The sequence below is a fragment of the Marmota marmota genome, unplaced genomic scaffold (assembly GCF_001458135.2).
Source record: "Marmota marmota marmota unplaced genomic scaffold, marMar, whole genome shotgun sequence".
NCBI classification, from domain to species: domain Eukaryota; kingdom Metazoa; phylum Chordata; class Mammalia; order Rodentia; family Sciuridae; genus Marmota; species Marmota marmota.
Genome location: NW_025999961.1, coordinates 16,177,638 through 16,184,153, shown reverse-complemented (window position 1 = coordinate 16,184,153; position 6,516 = coordinate 16,177,638). Strand labels below are relative to the sequence as shown.

At 35.4% G+C, this 6,516-nt stretch overlaps 1 pseudogene; it reads left to right on the top strand.

Moving 5' to 3' along the window:
* The first annotated feature begins 4,329 nt into the window (after positions 1 to 4,329).
* LOC107151147 lies at positions 4,330 to 5,171 on the top strand (annotated as a pseudogene).
* Positions 5,172 to 6,516: the final 1,345 nt, after the last annotated feature.

Here is a 6,516-nt window from a genome sequence, read left to right as displayed (position 1 = left end):
AGGGGTGGGGGGGATAGTGGAAGGAAAAGAAAAAGTGAAAGGAACTAAATAAATAGTTGAAACATTAATGACTGAAAATTTTGAAATTAATGTCAGACATCAATCCACAGACCTGTTCTGAAGTTGCATTTATTTCATTATCTTATCCAGTGATAATTTCATTTCTTTATTTTCCTCTGTTCTCCAATAAAAGATGATTTTAGAGGAATAACTGCAGCTATTTCTGGGGAAAGGAAGTAAAAAGACATGAGTCATAAGAATTTCTAATTAGTAACTTTTCTCTAGATTTACAGAACTCAGAACATCCAGTGACCTATACATAATATGAGCCTGTTCATCAGAAAATCAGACCACTCTGGTTCTTGCCTATGACGTGCCTTCCCTCAAATCCCTATGAAAACCTTGCACCAGTCAATAAACGTAATACATCACGGGTAAAAATCACATAATCAACAGATGCAGAAAAAACTTTTAACAAAATACAACATCCTTTGTGATAAAAACCCTAAAGAAACTAGGTATAAAAGGATCTTACCTCAACATATTAGAAGATATATATGAAAAACCCATATCCAACATCATACTAAATGGGAAAAAACTGAAAACATTTTCTCTAAAATCACAGATGTGACAAGGATGTCCACTCTCACCCCTCCTATTTAATATAGTACTTGAAATTTTATCCAGAGCAATTAGACAAGAGAAAGAAAGAAAAGAAATACAAATAGGAAAGGAAGAAGTTAAATTAGACCTATTTGCAGATAATGTGGTCCTATATTTATAAGACTCTAATACTCCATGGAAGATTTTTAGATCTGATAAATTCAGCAAAGCAGGAGAATACAAAATGAACATACCAAAATCAATAACTTCTTTATATACCAAAACCAAACATGTTGAGAAAGAAATCAGGAAAATAATTCCATTCATAAAAGCTTCAAAGAAGACAGAAAGAAAGAACAAAAGAGAAAAGGAATGAATGAATGAATGAACTAGGAATAAATCCAAAGAGGTGAAAGACCTCTACAACAAAAATTATAGAATCCTGAAAAAAGAAATAGAAGGATCAAACTAGAAGATAGGAAGACCTCATGTTCATGGATCAGCAGAATTATTATGGTTAAAATTGCCTTATCACTGCAAGCAATTTACAGATTTAATGTAATCCCCATCAAAATACCAATGATATTCTTCACAGAACTAGGAAAAACAATCCTAAAATTCATATGGAAGCAAAAAAGATGCTGAATAGCCAAAACAATCCTGAGCAAAAAGAGAAATGCTAGAGGCATCACAAACCAGACTTTGAAATATACTATAAAACCACAGTAACAAAAACAGCATGGTACTGGCATAAAAACAGACACGTAGACCAATGGAATAGAATAGAGGACAAACCCACACAGCTACAGCCATCTGATATTTGACAAAGGTGCCAAAACATACATTGGATAAAAGACACACTAACAAATGGTGCTGAGAAAACTGGATAGCGATACATAGAAGATAGAAACTAGATCCCTATTTCTTACCCCATACCAAAAAAAAAAAAAACCAACCCCAAATGGATCAAAAACCTATGTGTGGATCCAAAATTTTGAAACACTTACTAGAAAACATACGGGAAATGCTTTAAGACACAGGCACAGGCAACAGATTCCTAAATAGGACTCCAGTAGCTCAGGAAATCACAGCAAGATTCAGAAATGGGACTATACCACATGTAAAAGTTTTTTTACAGCAAAGGGAACAATGAACATAGTGAAGAGATAACCCACAGAATGAGAGAATATCTTTGCCAGCTACTGTTCCAAGAGAAGATTTATAACTAGAATCTATAAAGAGTTCAAAAATGATTTTTTTTGCAGAAATAGAAAACTTAATTCTAAAATTCACATAGAAATTCAGAGGACCCTGAATAGTCAAAACTTGAAAAGCCATTTTTGAAAAAGAGGAGCCAAGTTGGTGGTCTTACATGACTTGATTTCAAAATTTATTACAAAGATACAGTAATCAAAATAGTGTTATACTGGCATAAAGACAAACATACAGATCAATGGAATAGAACAGAAAGCCCAGAAATAACTCATCACATAATAAGTCAAATAATTTTTGACAAGAATGCCCAGACCATTCATGGGGAATGGGACAGACACTTTGCAATAAATAATGCTTACAAAATCTAAAAAAGTAAAATGAATATTTACCCTTTGACCTAAAAGTCCCATTTCTGGGGAATCTATTAAACATATAGTTGAGTAAAATAAAAATTGCAGGCATAAAACTATTCATAATGGTATTATTTGCAATAGCAAAAAATAAAAAGTCTAGAACAATCTAAATATCTAGCAATAAGAAAGTGGTATATTGAACTATATCCAAGAAATGAAGAGCTATACAACTATAAAAAGGAATGAAGTATGTATCTATATACTGATATCAATACAGTTATAGGATATACTGTCAAGTGAAATACAGAGAGATGCAAAACCATGTTTATGGTATGCCACCTTTTATGTAAGAAATGGTGATAAACCAAAAAAATTTTTCAAAAAGAAATAACAAAATCAACACCAAAAACTAATAAAAATGGTTTTCCATCTTGGGAGAAAGGGCGCAAGATGAAGAAGCCAGGAGAGAAGGAAAAGTTCTATAGATGTGTCTTGTTATATAGTTTTGACTTAAGAATCATATAAACACTTTACTTATTAGAAAACAGGGAAAACAAATCCATAAAATTGGAGCAAAATAACAATGAACCTAACTATATATAATTTTTATGCCGCAACTAAATAAAATTTTTCATTTTAAAATGCAGTATGCCCCTAAGTAGGGTATATTCTAAAGGAAAAAGAACCGTAAAGATATTTATACTGACTTTAATTGTCTTACTGTAACACACATAGTGACATTGGGGGTGGAGAGCAAAATTGTGTTAATGTTATTAGGAACTGAGATTTTCATGGTGAGAAGAAAAGAGATACACAAGTATAGAATCCAAAGAGTTAAGTAAAAACTTAACAGAATAATACTACATCACTAAGTCAGTACTCTAAACATTGATGAGTAAAGAGGAGAAAGTCAAGTATCCTATTTCATTCCTATAGCAATGAAATAATCAAGGAGGAAAACTTCTTTTTTGTATATGAATAAATTAAATTTTTTGTGGATGATCCAACAAATAAATAAAGGAGCAGTAATAGAATAGCCTATTATCATTTGTAACCTCTAAGTTGTCTGGGAACTTTACCTAAAGTGGCTAAAACTATTGGATAAATTGGTGATGGGAACTTTAAAAAGTAGGAAATTGGGCTGATCCACTGGAATTTAATCATCAATTTTAGCAACATTAAAACTAGAACAATCAGAAATGCGTGCCTCTTGGTGTGATGTAATTTGTAATACACAACAAACACCAACAGTAAAGTATTGTTGCATCAAAACTTTACCCTGAATCTAATCAGGCTTCTAGATCTATTTTACAGAAAATGTAGGGATAGAAGAACAATGAAAGCAATGATCAGAGGAAAAGCAATAACTTTAAATAATTTTATTAATAAAAATGGAAGAATGAAAATAAGCCAACTAACATTTCAATTCCAAACTTTGAAAGGGAACAATAAAACAAACCAAAAGAAAGCAAGAAGAAAATAATAAATACTGAAAAGCAGAAATTCGTGATTGGGAAAGAAAAATAGAAGAACAATAAATAAGTCTTTGGGAAAAAAATAAACTGAATTTTTTTTTTGAAAATCAACTAGATAAATAAAACACCAGCTAACTTGATTAGGCAATCAAGAACAACAACAACAAAAAGGAGAAAATAGACAAAATAACAAACAACAAGGGTACCTTTCCCAAATTGATATCTTTTTTCCTTCAAGCTGTTAGCTTATAAAAAGAAATTTATAGTTTGGAAGATAAGGGAGACATAAATATTGAAACAGAAGAAAAAAATTAAATTTAAGAGATCACTCTGTACAACTTTATGCAAATACATTTGAAAACTTAGTTGAAATACTCTAGGAAAATAAAACTTTCCAAAATTGCCTCATAAAATAAATAACAACCTAAATGCCTCTCTATGTAAAAATAGTTGAATAAACAATGTTTATGCAAACAATAGAGTACTATGTATGATAAGGAATGAACTGATAAGGAATGTTTCCAAGGAATATTTTGTTAAGTGAAAAAAAGTAAGTTTTAAGAGCGTATATACAATGAATACTTTTGGAAGAAAATAAGATATGCACAGTCTTATTTTTTAAAAAGAAATATAGGAGGGGTGAGAAGCGGCTGCAGCGCCGAGAGGAGGCAGAAGGCAGATATCGAGAAGCCGCTGGGTGGGCACCATGGCTGGGATCACCACTGTCAAGGCGGTGAAGCGCAAGATACAGGTTCTGCAGCAGCAAGCAGATGATGCCGAGGAGAGGGCTGAGCGCCTCCAGTGGGAAGTTGAGGGAGAAAGGCGGGCCCGGGAACAGGCTGAGCCTCCTTGAAGCGCAGGATCCAACTGGTTGAAGAGGAGCTGTACTGTGCTCAGGAGCGCCTAGCTACTACCCTGCAAAAGCTGGAGGAAGCAGAAAAAGCTGCTGATGAGAGTGAGAGAGGTATGAAGGTTATTGAAAACCGGGCCCTAAAAGATGAAGAAAAGATGGAATTCCAGGAAATCCAACTCAAAGAAGCTAAGCATACTGCAGAAGAAGCAGATAGGAAGTATGAAGAGGTGGTTCGTAAGTTAGTGATTATTGAAGGAGACTTGGAATGCGCAGAGGAACGAGCTGAACTGGCAGAGTCCCATTGCCGAGAGATGGATGAGCAGATCAGACTGATGGACCAGAACCTGAAGTGTCTGAATACTGCTAAAGAAAAATACTCTCAAAAAGAAGACAAATGTGAGGAAGAAATAAAGAAAATCACTGATAAACTCAAGAGGCAGAGACCCGCGCTGAGTTTGCCAAGAGATCGGTAGCCAAACTGGAAAAGACAATTGATGATTTGGAAGATAAGCTGAAATGCACCAAAGAGGAGCACCTCTGCACACAAAGGATGCTGGACCAGACTCTGCTTGACCTGAATAAGATGTAGAGCTCCCCAGTCCCGCCCTACTGCTGCTCCTCCCTCTGACCCTGACTCCGCCTGAGGCCAGCCAACCCCAAGCTGACCTTGAAACTGAGGGCTGATCTTCAACTGGAAGGCTGCTTTCTCCTTTCAACACCCCCTCTACCCCCACTCTCTTGTCTTTTTCACCAAACTGTCTCTGCTTCTTCCCAGAGATTCCAGCTGGGCTAGAGGCTGAGCACCTTTGGGAATAGCATTTAAGGGAATGTGAGCACAAAGCAAAGTGTCTTTAAAAGCATGTTGTGATGTACACATTTTGTAATTACTTTTTGTGTTGTTACAGTAACCATTTGTAAAACATTCCAAATAATTTCATAGCTCTGAAGCAGCAATCGAATTCCCTTTTCACTTTTGGAAGGTAACTTTCCAGCCTAATCCCTATTGCCCTCTCCATAGAGGAGGAAAAGAGGAATGGGCCTGCCTTACTGAGAGCCAAACAGAGCCCAGGCAAACTATGGCAAACCTCACTGATCTGTGCAAAGAACCAGCCAAACCAGAAAGGTGATTCCAAGAGGAGTTAGCCAAAAAACAAAAACCTTGCTATTACGTTTTTATTTTGCTTTTAGCTTTAAGGTATCTTTAGACAACTGTATTCTTCTTATTATTATTATTATTATTATTGCTTTTTTTTTTTCATCAGAAATGAGCAAATTAACATGGTGAGACCTCTGAGACTTTTTGTTTTTTTGGTGCTGGGGATTGAACCCAGGGTCTCATAAACTTGTTCAGCAAATGCTCTACCCTGAGCCATATTCTTAGCCCTGAGACCAAATTTTTCTCCCATCTCTGCCCAATTCCCAAGTGTTCACAGAATGGATCATGGGCCCCTTAATCTTTCGGTGACCACTTAATTGCTCTCCTGCCTGCTTGGAAAAAGAAAGAAAGAAAATTATGTTTTGGCCACTGAGTTAGCCATATGAACTCATCTCATCACCCTTTTCTGGGTCTGAAGCTGCTGTATCTAAAAGTGCCATCTCATTGTGCTTTGTATAAGTCAGTGCTGGAGAATCTTGAATAGCTTATGTACACAACTTTTTAAATTTTATATTATTTTGAAACTACATCTTTGGGGTTGGGGTACATGGCCACCCTGTCTGGCTGTGAGAGTCCTGCAGTCTGGGCTGGCAGTGTGCTGATCTTTCAAAGTTTCTTTCCCAACCCAATCCCCACTTTTTAGGTGCGGTTTCTGTGAGGTCTGTTAGATGTACCTACTGCAGCTTATTGGCTTAAAATGTATTCTCCTTTGTTGTGGTCTCTTTGGGGCCAGTTGGGAGAAAGAGAAACAATAGTGCAACTGTTTTGATACTGAATATTGACAAGTGTCTTTTTGAAATAAAAAAACTTCCCTCCAAAAAAAAAAAAAAAAAAAAAAAAAAAAAAAAAAAAAAAAAAAAA